Below are 20,037 nucleotides of genomic sequence, written 5' to 3'. Positions count from 1 at the left end.
GAATTACATCGACTTGCGAGGCTAATATAGAAATCTTCACTGAGGATTGAAGATAATTGATTTGTGATGATGGTGGCATCATTTGGAGAGCTTTGTAATTTGAAGGAAAATTCCAGGCGATGGGTTGTACCATTGACCAGGCTTTCGCCCACCATGGCCTCCCCATCCAGGGATGTACCTGGAAGTTGTTGATGGTGAGGCTTTGGTGCAAATGTTCTCTAGTGCATGAGTATGGATACGTACTCATGGAGCAGCTGCTACATTAATCGAGCCAAAAGAATAGTAAGCAATAAGCTTAACAATTATATAGTGGCTATTGCGTGATATGGCTTAATTTGTAATGAGGCTTAAATCATGACAATGTTGGTTCTATTTCTTGAGAAACCTATCTTGTGAGATTGCAGGATTTTTGGCCATGAGGGGTTATTTCGTGAGATGGCCTAATTCGGTGAAGTTACAGGTTTTGACCTTGTTTTTTTATATTTTATTTTATGGGTCATCTAGGTCATTATTTGCAAGCAACAGCTTCTTGTGCGCTCATTTCTCACTTCCAAAGGGGTGACAAAAGCATTGTTATTTTGTTCTTGATGTGCTCCTAAGTCTCCATATTGATTCTTGAATTTGTTGCTGAAATGATGTCAAGAAACTAGGAAAGACTGATGATTGTTTGCTTGAACAGACAAGCTCTTGTGTTGGTGCTGAATGCACGAGAGTGGTTGAGTGATTTGCTTGCTGTTGCTTGGGCCTCCATTCTTGTCGAACTTTAGGTGAAGTTGTTGGAGTTGAAGTCGGTGGTGAGGTTTTCTTCACATTGTTTGATTTTGGAAACCATATGATGGAATTACCATCATAGTATCCTTGTTTGTTGAAGTACATGCATAGGCACCCCATCTTTGATGAACACTGTAATTTGGTAGCCGATGTGCTTGGTGTTGAGGCTTTCTTCTTTGTGCAAGCTTAGGGGACTTTGTGATGTGCTTGGGGACCCAAGCTTTGGTATTTCTTTGGTAGTATCCTTGTGCTTGGAGTAGTGTTTTTGGTACCCACACTTGTTGCATTGGTGGAGTTATTTGAGGAACTCGCATAGGCTTTTGTTTAACACCATTGTTGTGGAGTACTCTTCTTCTTCCTTGGCCTCCAAGTGCTGCGTTGAGAGGAAGAGGTTTTGCCGAGGCACCCAAATTTGTTTGGCACCTTTATAGTAGCCTTGAGTTATAAGTAGCTGTTTCTCCACCCATATTTTGATACTATTAAGATATCGTGATTGTGGTAGCCTTGGTGGAGTTTTCTTTTGGGTTGGTGTGGAAAGATTGGGGCCCTCCTTGACTTTGGTTGGCGTTGAGGCTGCAAGTTTGAGACTCATGGGCATTGTTAATGATGATGAGGTTAGAGTTTCTTGTGGAGTGGCTATCGATGAGACGAGGCCTTTGAGCATGTGGTTGTCTCCTTTGAGCATGTGGTTGTCTCCTTTGGTGAGGTTTGTCGATGAAGATGCATAGGTTCTGAGGTCTTTCCTTTGAGTTCTGAGGTCTTTCCTTTGAGTTCTTTGTTAGAGATAGATGGTTTGGCTGTGGGAACTTCTTCTGGAATAGTTACTCATTGCGAGGTTGTGGCATCGAATTTCGTAGGTGAGGATGGGGTTGAAGGAGTAGATGCTTTATCAGAGTCGGTCGTTGATGCAGATGGTAGGTCATTATGTAGAGGGGCTTTTGTGGAAGAGGCATGTATCCTTTTACGTTCAGCATCATAGATATCCATTAAAATTGGATCCTCTTCCTTGCAGTATGGTATTGCCAACTTTTTGTCGTTGATCATCATGATGACTCTATCGCTAGTAAAGCACAGTGGTGCTTGGGCAGCAATAGTCAATTTATGTCCCAAGATCAAATCTTCTTCCAACACATACTCAACCACAAAAAACTTGCAAGTAAGGGGGTTAGTTTCAATATACATTGTATGTTTAAAGCACCCCAAACATGGCATGTTCAAGTCTTGTGTAAAGGTAATCTTTTTCAGGATGTGAAATGAGTGTTGGTTGACCTAACAAATCCCATAGCTCGAGGGTCATGAGATTGTGTTCTCGTGTTGGATAAAGCTGTGCTTGAGGTGTGGTGATTTTATTTGAAATTTCCAATCCCACCAAAATCCTAGGGATCTTTTCAATAAAATATTTTGGAAGTTCCAGCTCTTACAAGGTCTCTTCCTCCCGTAATAGCAATTTTTCATTGCTTGTTACAGGAGTGTTCAAGGTGACTGTATGCATGGATTCATCTATTGAATACAACGATTCACCTATCCAAGTTCCGCCAAGGATGACATCATACTCATCGATTGTTTGAGTAGTGTAGCTAAAGTAACCCGGAACTTCAATGTTTTGTCCATTGGCTCCTCTTGCAAGACTATTGCTTGTAGAGATGAGTTTAGGTTGTCCCAATGACACCCAAGTGACTATTGTCATGATGTTATGACTAGCTCGAGGGCTAATCAATGCGCGTTCGTGCTTAACATCATTGCCTGTAGGAAAATCCAACCATACCATGATAGAATCTTCCAAAGGAACCATGGGTGTTTCAGTTATTGTTTCGGCTTCAAATCCCATTTCTGTTTCATACTCTTATTCACTTTCATCCTTCATTTGGGTCTCAACTTTTTCAAGAGTACCCAATGCGTACACTGGCCCACTTGGCCCTTTGACAATTCTCAATGAGGTCTATTTGGAAACTTGCGAATCCTCACAGTCCTGTTTTATGGAGTTCGTTATGTCCTTGTATAACTCAGGTTGAGCCCTTAAAAGTGCAAGTGCCGATGTGATACTGGCTTTATCATCATGAGAGAAAAGCATTCCTGCAAATGAGGTTTCGAGAGACTATTTTAATCTTGTAAGGAAATTATCAAATTCCTCACGTGCTTTCTCAAGCATATGATTCATATAATCTGTCCCAAATGACTCATATATAGAGAGTATGTCTTCCTCTTCTTGAAAGGGAAAGCGGTACTCCTCTAGGCTTTGTATCTTGGTTGCTGTTTTAGGTTTGGCATTATGAGGCTCAATCACAACCGGTGACCCTGTAAGATTTTCAACCAAGCTAAGCATGCTCTCCTGAGCTTGCTTTTTGTGTTTCCACTATGTCATGTGATCATTATTGTCCATTTGGGGTGGTTGGGTGGGTTCTAGTTTCTTGATTGGTCTATGTGGTGTACTAAGTGAAGAGTAAGAACTTGTTTTATCATCACTTAGTCATGTACTAGCACTTGTTTCATTCTCTAACTTCCTTTGGTTTGTCAGTTTTTCATTATGTTTACCCATATGACGAGATCAAATTTTCTTTTGGGTTTTTATATCCTGTGTCGAACATATGGGTTGCATTCAACAATGCCAAGAACATCTGCATGAATAACAATAATAATCAATATTATTCAATAACCTTTTTATGCAGAAAACGCAGTTTTTCTAAACCCATATAATGAAGTGGCTTATTGGGCTGCAAAAGAACCCGCTGCTTTCCTCTTCTAAGGCAGTGATTCTTTTGCTTTCCTCTTTTAATGCAGTGCTAACATCCAAATTAAATCTAGGCTTCGAAGACCATACCCCTTTCAAAGATGCGATCAGAAGAAGGTTTGGCCACAGTTCACTCTCCATAAAGATGCCAGCCTCAGGATGCCAATGTGCAAGAAACCTCTCTGCTGCAGCTGGAGTATCTATAGGAGCAAACTACACACCTCACTTTTTAAGACAGTAAATAACCTTCTCAGGCTTCATGAAACAGATAAACAGAAACTTGCTGATTTTAAAAACTAAGTCTTCCATAATGCATGTGTGTCCAATCAAGTGAGCAATGCATTAAGGCCAGAGAGCGGAAGAATCGAAGCCATTTCGGGAAACGTTGAATCTACCCTATGAAGTCAATAAACTTAACAACCAACAAGTTACAGGCCACTAGTATGCAACCTAAAGAGTGTCTTCCCAATAATCAAAGAAAGGGAATCACTCTAAGTCTAATACAGACATGAATTTCTAAACTTTGAGGTTTGTGTGGTGGTCTTTGAGGTGGATGCTTCTACATCTTGTATAGATTTTGGCTCTTTTGTGTTTATGTCCCTTTTTGGGTTTATATCCTCTACAGACTCCTTTTCCCTGTCTTTTAATTCGACCTTAGTTTTGACAATTTGTTGTCTTCTATTTTTCTTGGTTTTAGAAGGTTTTGCTCCTTCTTTTGGGTTCTGTTTTGAAGCATGTTCTTCTACCCATGTTGAGGTATTGTCTTTTGCGTTCTTTTTTATTATTTCTTGCACCTTGGCTTGTAAGCGTGTAAGCACATTCAAGGGTACCGTGGCCAGTTGTCCATTTTGTACACTTAAGATGTTAAGAGTTGTATTTTGTGAGACAAGTTGCATTGAAGTAACTCGTCTTGGAAAATCTTGAAACATGTGATCAATACCACATCGTTCACACATTGGTCGCAAGGTATCAGTGACTATGGGCATGGAAGTATTCCAAACTGTGCAGACTGCCATCTTGTGAGGTCCACGATATTAGAAACACTGAAGTGTTTGATTAACTGTTTTCTATGCAGTTTCTACCCTTTGGTGGACTGTTTCTGTTTGGTGCACGGGAGGTTTTGAGTCCACTGTAGAGGAAGCATGACACTTTTTAGTATCACGATCAAAGGTTTTACAATATATGCAGTATAGAAGAACAGGTGCCTTGTATGCACAATGCGGATTGGGATTGTTGTAGTGATTGCATTCGACACAAGGCATTTCGTTCCTCACTCTTAAAGGCATTAAGGATGTCTGGTTTGGAAGGTTTTCATCCTCTCTTAGAGATGTTGGCTGTAAGGTTTTAAGCAAGGCTGCATAAAATTCTGGGAATGTCAATTCCGAGATTGATCTTTCTTTTGCCATTGCCTCACTTGGTTTAGATGAGGAACACCTCGTGGCATGATCATCTTCTAGCATGTTGTCATCTAAACGTAATGCTTCTTTACAACATTGATCGAATGTTTCCAAATTGGATACAATGATCAAGTTGTGTAAGCGATTATTCTTCAAGCCCATCATGAAACATCTCTTTAATTGAACATCGTTTAATTTTTTCCACGACTCACAACGTGAGTTGTGGAAACATCTCTTCAATTGAACATCGTTTAATTTTTTCCACGACTCACAACGTGAGTCTAAGAGTTTTATCCGAAGGATAAAATCTTCAATGTATTCTTTGGGTTGACGCTCAATTGAATAGAGTTCTAATGTTACACTCCACCGATCACCTTGTCTGGACAAGCCATGTATAAAGGCTGATTTCAAGGTTTTGAAGTTGGTCTTGATCGCTGGCATCAATGCGATGAACTATCGACTAGCTTTTCCCTCTAAGAATAAGTGCAACGCATGTACCTTAGTAGGGTAGTTGGGATTTCCAAAGGCTTCACATCTCTATTCAAACAATTGAATGAATTGAATAGGGTCTGTTGTTCCGTCATATTTACCCATAATTTTGAAAATTTGTACGGCCGTATTTATGTATGAGTCACTGAGGCCGTATGTGAGTGCTCTTGTTGGAAGAGACTCACTGAGTCCTTGGGACACCCCCCTTCCTAGACTAGTCAGTATGTCCAAGGTGTGGGCATTCAGGAAAGGGTTGGTACTTATAGGATTTGCGGGAATGTTAGGCAAGGGGCCAAAGCTCGGTGGAATCGAAGCAATAGGGGGTGTAAAACCCGATGACATGCTTGTTATAGACATGGCCAATGGTATTGGGAGGTGAATTTGCGGCATAGATCTCAATGGCTCGAAGATGTCAGCCATTGGATTTAGTCCTTACGTGATCTTGGCACTCCCTCTATTGTGGCCATGTCAAAGTGCCTAAATGCTCCTTAATGAGCAATCATAGTTTTTTTTTTTTGCTTTTTATATTCTCCCACAACCCATTTACAGCCTCAAGAAGATTGGCGTACTCTTCGTTGGGTCAAACGGGTGAACATTTGTCCTAATTAGCTTAGGCGCTATACGTACGTGATATATTTTTCCGAAAAAAACGTATGCTAGGAACTTCCTAAATGGAAGAGGAGGGCCTAAAACCTATTTTCCATCACTGTCTCAGACGAAAAAAATTTCCAAGATTTTTTTTCCTGATTCGCAACACGTTTTTTAGGGTGTTCCAAAAGGAATTTTGAAAAACTCTGTATGAGGGAGTTGTAGTATTTTTGGAGTACTACAACTTTGTTTCCTTGAGTCGTCCGTGGTTTTATCGTTTAGACCCTCAAAAAGTAGCCCGAATATGGCTCGTCGAATTTTGAGCTTGCTGGTCAGAGGCCAAAATGGTCGATTCCAACTTCGGACGGCCAAGTCCAAAGTCAAAGAGCTTGATGTTAGCTTTCCAATGAGCCCTAGAGCGTCTTCATCGGATATACGGTTTAGGAGATACCGACCTCCAGTTAGGGGTGGTTTCCAGAGTTTTTTTTAACTAAAGTAACCGACGGACCTCTTTTCACGTCGCGACGGACTTCACCAGTTTTATAAATTTTATTTTTTTTAAAACGCTGTGAAACCTTAGGTTTTCACGCCTTGAAACGTTCAATGTTTCACGCCATGAAACCGGACTCCACGGAATATTAAATTCGAAATATTTTTTTTCTCCGTGAAACGTTAGGTTTTCATGCTATGAACCGGACTCCACGAAATATTAAATTCGATTTTTTTATTTATGTCTGACTTTTCACTGCTTGAACTTTTACGGCCTGCAGCCGGACTTTTTCACGGCTGGACTTTTTCATGCCGGACTTTTTCACAACTGGACTTTTTCACGTCGGACTTTTCCATGCCGGACTTTTTCACAGCTGGACTTTTTCACGCCGGACTTTTTCACGGCCTACACTTTTTCACCGAAATTTCTTTCACGGCCGAAATTCCGTTCACTTTTTTTTTTTAGTCTAGTGGGAAATACGAATTTCGCTTTTTCTTGGGGATGGATATTTTTGAATTTAAAATGAAAGGGGTATGGGCTTTTATTAATATTTCCCTCTTTTATACTAATCAAGGACTCTAATTAACCATTAATCCCTACTTAATTCACACAATTAATTGAGCACATCATTGGATAGAACAAGGGAATGCTAATCTTTGTGCATCAACAATTGTGTAAATTAATCTGAAATAGGAAATTAATTAGACTCTTAATTATGGTCTCCTCTTTGAAGACAAAATTAAGAAAAGAGAGTCAAATTTCTTTAATTGATGAAAACATTGATGTGATTAGGTGTTTTGATGCATCTAGATGCTCTCAAAACACTCAAAAACACCAATTTCGACTATTCATATGATCCATTTAGACCCCAACTAACACATTTTCTAAATTTTTAGCCTTTTGAACAAGATTAATCACCCTTAATGATAAAAACCAGTCCATTAAGAGAAATTAGTAAAAATCAAGGGTTTTTTTTTATGGTTTTAACAAAATTTTTGAAAGAATAAGCTACTCCTAATGCTTGCTAACACTCTAATCCAAACAATTTCAACAAAAAACACACAATTAAACTAAAATTAATGATCTTAGTTCTACGTTTAACACTAAAGAGAGCTAACATTCACTAAAAATTGCATTCTATTGCATTGTTTGATAAAATGGATGCAGACTAAGCCTAATACAAACTATGTGCAAGCCCTAAGAACATGAAAAACCACAAAAACAACAAATTAATCTAAAAATTAAGCAAAAAGCATTCTTTTCAAAAATAAAAAAGAGAACTATTCTACACCAAATCTCACACAAATCACTATCAAATCCACATCTTTTTCATGGGAAACCATTAATCAAGATATTGGGCAATGGGCAATGTGTAAATTAGAGGCAAAGCAATGGAAAAAGCCAAGGGATGGCTCCCCCTGGCAGCGGCGCCAAAAATGTTATGGCTCACCCTAACCCTCCTTGAAACACATCCAAAAAGAGATTACCTGGTGAACCGAAACTGTCGTGAGGATCTTTCCAATGGCCGAGCGTAACCCTTGAGGTCTCTAAGCTCTACAACTCCTTGAGAAGCAATTTCACCATGCCTCCCCCCCCCGCGAGCGTTGTCACACCACCGCGTTGCACTACGGGTCCTCGTCCCTCCTCTCACCTCACTTCACTCACACACACACTCACTAGCATGCATTAGGGAGAGAGATTAGCAAGAGAATTAGCAAGAGCAAGACTCAATTGCACAATGGGAGAGTATGTTGTATTATGAGAGAAATTCACTTATATACATGGCCATAAGTGTTCACACTCACTTAAACTGTGGCTTGCCGGGCACTTTAGGCTTATAAGAGGCCTAACGCTATTACAATGACTACTCTCATAATATATCCATAAAGTACATCACTTAGGACTTCATCCTATCTTGCTACCACATGCTCTTGAAGGGGAAATCGCCATAAATACTCCATCACACCATTATGGGCACTTGTCCAAGTTGTAGTTTTGGATAGTATTGCTTCATATCTTCAATGTATGACCCTTTGGTGTATTTACCGTGACTCCTTGATGTAAGATAATGGTGGTAACTCTTGTTAATCCTAGAATTAGATTAACAGATACTATTTGACTACTCGGCTCATGTGAATGTCCAATGGTATGTGTCTAATGGATGGTGTCGCCAGACATCTATTTAGCGAAGGAGCTGGCTGAAGTTTGGACATCTTTTCTGCCATGGTACTGTTGACACTACCAACTTGGTGAAAAGACTATGGCAATTCATAAAATATACCTTGTTAGATACCAAGATAGTTCTAGTCCTCTTGCATGCGCTTGTGGGAGACTCTACTACTGGAAAACGAGCCGGGGGCACATTGTTGGAGTTCTTTAAGCAAAAAACAAGAGATAGGTATAAAGCAAATACGTGTATTATAATTCTCATTCTCTGACTATAGCAAACTTTCCAATTGATTTATCTATGTCTCCACGTTTGTGTTTTATAGCTGACTCTTCACACTTTAGCACATATGGCTCAAGCAAGTAACACACCTCGAGATTAGTAGTAGCAAGGTTACAGCTTTTGGCAAGATATCAAGCTGATGCATCAACCTTGCAAGCCATCAATGAGAAAACCATGTTGTTTAAAATGCAAAGCACAAGTGACCCATCTACACGGTACCACATGTGCATGGTTGGGGGACTAGAGGCTCATGAACTGGGTCTTTGTGTGGCCTGTTCAGTGTAGAAATTGGTTTGTAAACGGCCTTTTCCAAGTCCTGAGGTATTCTTGTTGGATGTACAATCGGTTCTAGATCAAAGCCTAGTGTAATTTCTTGTTGTCTCAATGGTTCATACTCAACCGCTTGTTCCAAGATCAGCTCTAGGTCAACTTGGAATTATAGTACAAGCTCTTGAGCTTGTTTCAGCCTCTGTTTTTCCAACATTGGGTTGGGGTATTCCTTAAGTTCCTTGGGAAGATTTTCATAATCAATGGGTTTCTTCCCTGGGTTAAGAGCTTGGTTAGGTGGGAGATTATTTGTCTTTTCTCCACCATAGGAGGCAACTTCAAAACTCTCATTTGAATAACTTTCAATCGTATAATGACATCGTCATCTTTAATAATTGATCATGCATTTTATTTTTGTGTGCTCTTAGATTGTTTCTTTTTATGACCGATGGTTTCTAGTCCATCGGGTTTTTGTTGGTTTTATGTTGTTTTTGGTGCTTGGTGCTTGGGCTTCATCATTCTTAGCGAGTTCCTTTGAAGTTGAGGCTTAAGCTTTTTGTTTTTTAACAGCCTTGGATGTTTCCTTGGCTACTGCCCTTGTTGATTTGGATTAGAGCCTAGTTATTACATTAAGTGGAACCATGTGAATGAGTCCACCTTGCAAGATTAACAAATTAAGGCTCGTTTGACAGTGTAATCTCTACTACTGGGGTGGTTGTCACCCTATTAGGACAATCCTTATAAGCATGCTCAAATCCACATTTGTAGCATGTGCCACCATATATGTGGTGCCAGCCCTTGCAATGAAAACATTGAAGAGGTGGCATGCATGCCATATTTTTGAGATCTCGTTCTCTTTGGTGTACTATAGCTTCAAACAAAGAAGTGTAGTCAACCTCTTGAGGCAGTTCCAGATGTCCATATGGATCATATTAACTGTATGGATCATGTAAGTCATATGACTCATAGATCTCCTGCTCTTGACTTTCTGTGTCTGCAGGTAACGTCACTGAGTATTGTTATACTTGTGCTGTCCTAGGAGAAACTAGTTGAGGTGGTAATACCGGAGGTGGCAATGGCATTTGTGGTTGTTTATATATTCCTCTTGGTAAAGGGTTTTGGTACATAGGCACTTAGTTTTGTGCTTGTTTGTTGGTTATTTACTGGAGTGGATAAGTCTAGGACTTGCCTCAATGCAAGTAGTAAAGGACATTGGTTACCTTGGTACCAATAATGAGCAGTGTCGTGACTCCCGTACCTTTGGCAATGAGCACAATACTTTTGTGGTTTAGTTCTTAACATTGGACACTCCGTGCTTGTATGCTTTCTTTGACACATAGCACACCAGACCATGTCTCTTCTAGGGTATAGATGAAGATTTTGGGGCTGTGGAGCGCGTTGAGGTTTCCCTTGAGGCTGTCCTTGCCATTATTGGCCTAGGTGGTTAAGCAGTTTGCCAGCCAACTCTTCAATACTCATGTCCTTGACAAGCATATTTTCTTTTGAGACCGAAGGCCTTAGATGATACTTCCCCTATTTCTTAATTTGGGTGAATGATTTCAACATCTTTGTCCTATAGGTTATCTACTAGGTCCACTATCTCACGGCAACACTCATCAAAGGTGTAGTGCCTAGAACTATAGAGATGGTCATGCAGTCTGCAGTCTTTTGCTTTTTAGACCAATCATGAATCGATCAATCATTGATAGATCATCGGGCCTTTCCCGAGGACTACACCTCATAAGAAGGTACATGGCTCTGGCAATATAATCTCTTTTAGACTCCCCCTCTTCTTGCTTGAGCTTATAGATTTGAGATATTAGGCTCCATCTAGCTCTGATTGGAGAGAATTGGACAATGAAGGTTTGTCTAAAGATCTTGTATGTTTGTTTCTTGTTGGGGTGGTTCAATGTCTAAACCACTAGTATGCTTTGTTTTCTAAACAAAGACCAAATGCATAGATCTTAGTGGGGTTATCCATTCTTCCACAAGCTTCAAAAACTTGTTTGATTTTTTCAAGATATTGAATTGGATCTCCATTTCTATCAAATTTGCTCATTAGCTTAGAGATGTGGACTGGTCTTGTCCTGCCCAAGCCTTGGGCTCTTGGTGGAGGTGTTATTTGCATGGCAACCCCCCTTCCTACTACCCTTGCCAACATCAACATATCTTCTATGTATCCACATGACGATGGCTCATAGGTGGGTGCACATTACTCTCTACTCCTAGATTTATGGTCTCATACCCCATGGGGTTGGGTTGTGTTGTTTCCAAGGGCACTGGTCCCATGTTTGAGAGACCTATAGAATGTGTATTAGCATATGATGCAGTCATCATGGGTGCCTGGGTGGGTCTCATGCCAACTTGAGGAATGAATCCGGTAGCTGTCTCTTTTCCCTTCCCCATGTCCATTGTTCCTCGTCTAAACAAATAGGAACTGGTTATTGGTTGTGCAACGAGTAATTTTCCCTCCTAGAACCTAGGATAAGTTGTTCTACTCCCCTCAGCACTTGGTTTGGTATTGCAAGTGACCATCTTGTTTGGGGAGATGCTACTCCTATGGCTAGTGGGTCTTGATTTGGCAATGTGAATGTGACCCTAGATTGTTGTCTAACTCGTGGTGGGATTGATTGAGCTAGGCTGCTTGTGGAAAATGCCTCTACTGGATTTTGTACCATCCCTTTGCCAAGTTTTATGATGAAAGTTGTGGTTTCGGATAGTGTAGGAAATGTTTCGTTTTGAGTGAACCTGGACAAAGCATATATCCCCCACTGCATATCCTCGGGTACCTTAATGTCATGCAATCTGTGCATAAGCCTGGCACGTGTGGTACGGTATCGAAGGCTTTGCGGAAGTCCACAAAGAAGCAGTATATCCTTCTCTTCTATGCCCTGCCCTCTTCAATAAGTGCCCGAAGTGTTAGTATGTGATCCAAGGTAGTAAATCCTCTCCTGAAGCCAGCCTGTCCATGTGCTCGATGACCATGCCTCTCTGCCCATCAGCTCAGCTCCAACTCCAATATAGAGCCATATAGTTTGACCAGGTAATGACCAATCATGATCGTCCTGTAGAGTTGCTTGGTACCATGGGGTCCCCACTCTTAAAGAGTGGTACAATGATATGCTCTATCTAGCTTGTCGGGAAACCCTCACAAATGGAACGATTAAACACATGTACGATGAGTGGAGCCAAAGTGTCTCGTGCATATGAGAAGTGCTCTCCAACTAGCCCATCATGATCCTGTGCCTTTCCATTTTGTAACCTGTCTATCGCATCTAGCACCATCCGCATAGTAAAAAAGGTGCTGCTAGCCGGTCTAGCTCCCAGTGGAGGGGGGTGGGGGGATGTCTCGGTGCATCATGTAGCTCTATAAGTATGCCATGCCTAAGGTGCAGTAATTGGAGTACCAGGCTGTCTCTCTTGAAACATCTTCCATGCCCTCTTGATGTCCTTCCTGAGGAAGAGTTGGTAGATCTCCTCCTCTAGCTTAGCTAGATAGGCTCGTTTCTTCCTCCGCACAAGGTGCCAAAAGATCATCCTGGTCTGTCTATGCGTGTGAGACCCAATGGCAATCTCACGTTGTAGCTGTGCTTGTGTCTCATGACACTCATCATCATACCAACTGTTCTGTAGGGCAGTGCTGCGAGGGTGGGTGGAAGGGATATCATAGTGCAAGGCAACACATATGAGGGGGATGCATGTAGTACACTTGCCAATCCTCTCGTGATCTCGTCCAAAGGGCTATGCGGGTCTAAAGCGAACAAGCCATCAGATATTGCATCTCGCTAAACCCCAACTGATATCTCGGGTACCTAGCTAGATGAGTGGATGGCCCATCTCTCGGGGATCTACCTACTAGTGTGAAACTTAGGTATGCATGATCGACTGCTATGCCAATGGGCCTACTGGAAATCAAGAAACCCCGCACATCAGGTATCAATGAAGGAGATCCCATCAAGTAGTCCACTGTGCTCGCTCCCCCTTTAGAGTTCCAGTGTGTGAGCGCATTTGATCCTTGCCATCTCAATAAGCCATTGTATATGACCAACCCATGTGCACTCCCGAGTGTGAAAATGCCTGCCATAATTTGTAATCTCCCCCTCATCTTGTGTTGATCTCTACAACCCTACATCCTCTGCCGTGATCTCCCGGTACATAGCCTCTTGAGTATCATACAGCTCTGTCTGCTCTATGCTTGTACATAGCCTCTTGAGTATCATACAGCTCTGTCTGCTCTATGCTTGTACGTGCATTAAAGTCTCCCAATAGTAATATGTCTCCCATGCTGGCAAACCTCATGATATCATAATATAGTGGTATATAGGGTGACTCTCCTGATGGTGCAAACCTGGAGTGGGCTGGGGGAAAGTAGCATACCGCCACATATAGCTCGCGGAGCCCCTCTCTGCATATTCGGACCCACATGTACCTCGCATCTGCATCTCTATGTACCACATGTATTTTGTCACAAAGCTCCTCCCTGTAAAGTATTGCCACTCCTCCAGATCCTCCCTGTAAAGTATTGCCACTCCTCCAGATCCTCTGGTACCTCCCACTGTGCGTGGCTGAGGGCGGAAAACTGATTCCCATCTATAACCCCGGACGTCAGGAAGCCTCTTGTTTGTGCACTGATGGGTCTCCATATACATAGAAATATCACTGTGTCTGAAAGTATCCTGCATCTGTTCTAAGGGCTCTGTTGTAATTCCACAACGTGAATCGCAAGGTCTCATAGGCCGTGCACCGTCAAGCGGGCCTCCTGTCCGTAATGATGACTCGGCCATCTCTGTATACCGCCCATTTCCCCTCTTTCCTTGCCTCAAGCACACGTGGCATGTGTTCCTTCCGCCGATGTGCTATCTGTGCCGGTGTTAGGTCCTCATCCAAATAAATCTTTTCCCCCTTAAGGGCCATCCTTTTGGAGAGGAAGGCCTTCTTCTCTCCAAGTCACCAAACCCGATGATCAATATCTTCGGCTTGGTTTCATCTCTGCCTACTCGCCATGCTCCAGTAATGGGTACATTAGTGGCTCCAATTTTTGTTGCAAGAGCTTTTGCATCCTCTTGGGGATTTCCCTTATCTTCCCACCCAACTACACGGGGGGGGGGGGGGGGGGGGAGAGAGAGAGAGAGAGAGAGAGAGAGAGAGAGAGAGAGAGAGAGAGAGAGAGAGAGAGAGAGAGAGAGAGAGAGAGAGAGATGGGGGGGGAGAGAGAGAGAGAGAGAAATGAAATGAAATGATATATTAACGTCCTCAAAAGGCCAAAATGACCTATGAGACCAAAAAGGTTACAACAATTGGTGGATCTGATACAATGTCTGTGTAAGAAAAGCTAAAACAACTAAATAACTAATTGAAACTGAAACAAAAACTATGAGAAAAAGTAAGGTACTAGGAGCTCCTAATAGATAGCATCTGGGAAAGAAAACTCCAGTAACAAAGGTAAGCATCATATACATCACTATCCAAAGATGTCTCTCATCATATACATCACTATCCAAAGATGTCTCTCATCAGTCAATAGCGGGTATCCTCAATGTCCTCCATGATGAGTACTCTGACTGGACGTCGAGAGAGAGAGAGAGAGAGAGAGAGAGAGAGAGAGAGATATATTAACATCTACGAGAGGCCAAAGTCGGCCTATGAGACAAAAAATAATACAACTGTGTTCTTCTAATCATCGGAAGAAAAGGAAAAGAAAGAAAAGAAAAAGTGTGCATGTGTTTGGATACAACTATGAATCATCATGGATCGGTGGAGCCCGTATACAAACAATATAAAGGGGGGTGGGGATGTGGATGGAGTGCTAAGGCAAGATGCATCTCTATATGCTGAAGGGGTGGTACAAGCATGCTATGCAGATCTATGTCTAACTCCATCCCCAGTGCCATAAGAGGGATATAAGATATCATACATCGCCGATGCTGAGGCTGTAAGTGGCGTGAACATGTACCCTGAGTCTGAATGAAAGCGAGCTAGCCTCTCCTGTGTCTCCATCTAGTGTCTCATCCGGATAGCTGCTACTATCGCTCGGGTGCTCTGTGTCCAGTCTGTCTAGGTCTCCTCCTGGCTCTCAATTCCTCTGCTCTCTGTGCGGTCACCCCATGTGGTACATCAGCTGGCACTGGCATAGCTCTCTGGAAGAAATCTGTGAGCTGGGACTGTCTCCCACCCCTAGTGGGAGCGGGTGTCTGGAGGAGTCTCTCTCGAGAACTATGAAGCTCTAGTAGTAGTCTGCCAAGCTGTCACTGGTCCGAGGCCTCCATCAACTGATGTAGTGAAGAGTGCTCCTCAAACAATCGTGCATAACTATCTTTGACCCCCTGCTGGTGGGCTCTACATCTACATACAAAGTGATCCTCAGTCTCCACCTCCTCGTGGCACAATCTGCATATCCGCTCGGCTCTGGGAACCCATGCCGCTCTCCCAACCTCTATCTAGCTGATGTGATGAGACTCGTAGCTGTCCAATAGCAATGCGAGAGCTATGTGGCATGTATACATCCATATACTGCGATCGTTGTATAAACCCATCCCCTGAGATGCTCATAAAGTGGTCTCTGTAATACAGCATCTTCGGTGGTAGTGGGCTCTCTGGTGCTGTCCATGTCTCCTGTATGTAGTGATGCCATATGTCCTGTCTCATTACTCTGTTCCTCTCATTGAGAGAGAGGTAACCCCGTGGAGCAGATTGATCATATTGAAAAGGTGGCAACCGCTCAATGTCTATCCCATGATGTGAGAACCACTGTAGCATCTGTGCATACCAAGATCCAATGTGTCCAGTCTCAGCTAGCTGTCTGGATGCCTCAAAAGCTCGGCGGGATAATCTCTCCGTGGGCTCTCCCCCTCATCCTATATATAAAGGAGATCATTTGGAACAATGCCTCCACTGCCATAGGTGGTGCAGCAAACTCAGCTCGAACAATGTCGTGTGCGGGACAGATGGTTTGCTGCGTATCATCCTCGAGAGCATCAAGATCTGTGGTCTCTCTAGCTATACCCATGTGGAGGCTGCAAGCCCTGGTGCCCAAACCGCTGCTACATACATCAAGGCTGGTGTCACTAATGTATCAAAGAGCCACCCCTTCGTGCGAGGTTCTTGTTGAAAATGTGCCTGATGACACTGACGCTCAAGGCCAGCAAGAGTTGCATACCCCCGGGTCACTCTGTCTTGGACTGCCTGAGCCATGGAGAAGCGTCCAGCTAAGCTAGTAAATGTGATGCCAAGGTATGGCATAAGAGCTCACCACCTCGACCCGCCCTCCTGCTAATGTAAGAGTAGTGTGGCTCCTGACTACTGCGGGTGAGGTGTGGAAGATCATAACCTTGGTTTTCCCAAGGTTCACTCTGTGAGACCCTGTTGTGTGTAGAAATCATCAAGAGCCACAAGGTGTCTTTGAAGCCCAACTTGCGTGTCGGATACCAAGACGATGTCATCAGCATAAAGCATAACATGGACAGTAATACCTGATAGCTCAACCCCAGAGCCTCCTCCTCCCTGTGTGATGTAATCGACCACCTCATCAATATAGAGCCCAAAGAGCGTGGGGGAGAGCGGGCACCCCTGCTTCACACCAATGGTGCTAGCAACTGTATCGGCGGACAAGCCTCCTGGGCATCAGACTCTCCCAAAGACCTGCTCATATAGCCTGTATATGCCCCACATCATGTCTGAGGGTATGCCTAGTGTCTGTAGTCGTCGAAAGAGGCGCTCTCTGGGCATAGTATCAAATGCCTTGCGGAAATCCACAAAGCAACAATAGAGCTGTTGCCTCCATGCCTTGGCCTGATCAATCAGGCACCTCAATGTAAAAATGTGGTCGATGGTCGAGAAGGCTCGTCTCGCTGGCTGGCGTGCTGCTCTCAATCCCCTATCCTCTGCATGAGTGCTCAGCTCTGCCTCCAAAACTGTCCCGTATAGTTTGGCCAATATATGGCCAATCATGATGGTACTGTACTTCTCGGGGTCTAGTACATCTCCCGCTTTATGGATCAGCACAATAGTGTGCATCGTCCACTCAGCCGGAAACCCCTCTCACAGAGCTCTGTTGAAGAGATGAGCAAGAAATGGTGCCAATGTATCAATAGCATAGATGAGATGCTCTCCCTGTAATCTTGTATGATCTGTCGCTCGTCCATGTTGGAGTCGGCATATGGCCCTCCTAACCATAGGTGGGTGAAGAAGGTGGAGACTGTGGAGCATGGCTCTGTGGGCTATGCAGGCACATCATAGAGTCTCTCTGCATAGGTTTGTTAGGTTTGAGGATCGGTAATAGGTGTGGGAGGACGGAGCTCTCTTAGTCTCCTCCAAGCAGCAGCAGACAGCAGCATCTCTGCTCATGAGCATGTGATATGTGTCCCAGTACTGAGCCTCCTCATAAGCTCGCCGCCTACGGAGGGTGAGAGTATGCATCCTCCTGCCTGCCTGTCTCTGGGTGATCTCCCCCGCAAGCCCTCTGCACTCGGAGACTGTGGTAAAGGTTTCTGCACTCATCATCATACCATCGGTTCTAGGGCATGCTCCCAGATGTAGGTGGCTGTCCTGTCTGTATGTGGTATGGGAAACTCCTCGCGGCGGCTACGGAGTGTAGTACATGTGAGAGCTGGGAGGTGAGCATAGACATGGGTGCCGATGGGTCTAAGGCAAATAGCTGATCATGAACATGATATAGTCATACACATCGGGAGTGAAGGTCCTGAGTGAAGCGGAAAATAGTGCGTGGTGGCTGTATGATGGTGGTTGTATGATGGGTGGGTGGGTCTCCAGTAAGCTCCTGAAAGTGAGGTATAGATATGTATGATCCGCCCCAATGGGGCATGGTGGTACGGTAAAGTGAGACACCATATCTGCTGGCTACCTCCCGAGAGAGAGAGAGAGAGAGAGAGAGGGGCAGTGGGCACCTTTAAGCTAGACAGCAGCAGTAGACGGACGGGCACAGAAGGTCACGCGGTGCAGGTACGCTACACATGTACGAAAATGCGACGGCGGCCCAAAACACGAGGGGAATTTGGAAAAAAAAGGGGTACGGAACCCTAGGCAATGCGAACCAACTTTTAAAAAAAAAGTCCAAGTTGTGTTGTTCCATACGACGTATAGAACGTACAGATCCGTACTGTGTGTACTTAATCTTTTCGTACCAGTACACAGAATGCAACTATGGACCACAGGGAAGAGTTGGATGGGCCTCAATGATGGGCATAGAAGGATTGTCAGGTAACTGACAGATTTGAATGAAGGCTGAGGCTTTCCCCTGCGGATGGCCTCGTTTAGGCCTTTGTTTCTTCTTCCTTCTGGAGGAGTGGCTAGAGTCAACCTTAAATGTGACTTGAGCGATATTGGCCGAGAGGCCGGGATGAGGTGTAAGGAAAGACCAGTCAGACATCTCTTCTGGGGTGGTGAAAGAAACTGATTGGGAGGGTGGGGCTTGAGCAACCTGACCCGTGGATCGCCATTGAGAGGATCGCGGGGCCAAGTCGAACCATTGCCTTGTTGCTGGGTCCTTGGCGAGAAGCCCTGCAAAGTAGGTGCTAGAATATTACTCCCTCTTGATCTCCAATTTGGGGCATTGCTACCACCTTGGTTGTTTTGGCGGGTGGAGGTAGTGGTGTTGGAGGTATTGCCTCTATTTTCCTTGGCTTTAAAATTACACTCATCATCAAAATGTCCAGGCATTTGGCAATAAGTGTAAAATCTATTCTTTTTTAGAATATTTTGCCATTGGGGAATGGGGGTTGATGGGGGTTGATGTCACCATTTGGTCCATCTCCATTTTTGGAGCCATTTCTATGGGACTGTCACTCCATAGAGCGGTCAGATTTGTGCCATGTTCACATGGGGCCAGGCCAGTGTCCCATGTGAAAGGGCCAGTTTTATGGTGTCACATGGACGAGAGCCAGATCAGTGCCACCCGTGTGTGCGACCGGTGCTGCGTCACATGGACGGGAACTAGTTTCGTGCCGCCCGTGTGTGATTTGCTTCATGGTGTATGGACGGGAGCCTCTTGGTGCCACCCGTGTATGGCCAGGATGGTGTCTTACCTATGGGACTCTCACTCCATAGGAAGACTAGGATATATTTATTTATATTTGTCGCGCCAATTTTGTGCTCGACAGGAACCTCTTGTACAAGTTTCATGGAAGGGAGATTTCGTCCATTATTTGTATACATGCATTTATGCGTTGTTTTGTTGAAGCTTCCATTTTGGAGTACAATACAAGGGAAATGGTCTTCACTACTGAGATTTGAATTAAACACGCATGAATCAAAATCCATGCCAGGTATTTATTTCAATATTTTATCTTAAATTCAGATAATAATTCAAGTTAAATGCTGTTATTCCAAGCTTTGTGTAGGTAAGTTCTTCTCCAGTTGCATAGGAAAGAGGTTTCTTCCATGATTGCCCTGACCGCGCCTCTCATTTATAGAGCCAGTGAAGGTCAAGAGGGTATGAGGAAAAACCAAGTACAAAGCTTAATTGGGAGAACCGGGAAATGTTCCCTTCGCGGTGTACACTGTTGCCTGTGTTAGTACGGGCGTGCCCGTTTGTGCACGGTCCCGGAAGACCAGTGAAAGGCAACCAGTGAAGGTGGAAATGAGCCTGTGATTTGGGGCTACTCTGACCAACACCTCTTCATCGACTTGAACCAGTTTTATTTGGTCGTTTTCACTCCCTTGTGGAGAAATCTGGCTTGTCAGGCCCGTGACACTTGTACAAATATAAATACTCCAAGAAATACAAAAAGTATTGAGGGTGGGGCTAGCCCTTTCTGGCCCTAGTGCTGGTGTCATTTATATTTCCAGTATTTGTGTTGCTGATGTTGTTTCCATTGTTTAATAACAGTTAAATTAAGTGTTC

Source organism: Cibotium barometz, chromosome 39 (genome assembly GCF_041138505.1).
Source record: "Cibotium barometz isolate CiBa-2024 chromosome 39, ASM4113850v1, whole genome shotgun sequence".
Classification (NCBI taxonomy): domain Eukaryota; kingdom Viridiplantae; phylum Streptophyta; class Polypodiopsida; order Cyatheales; family Cibotiaceae; genus Cibotium; species Cibotium barometz.
The sequence above is the reverse complement of the archived record's forward strand: the minus strand, read 5'-3'. Positions refer to the sequence as shown.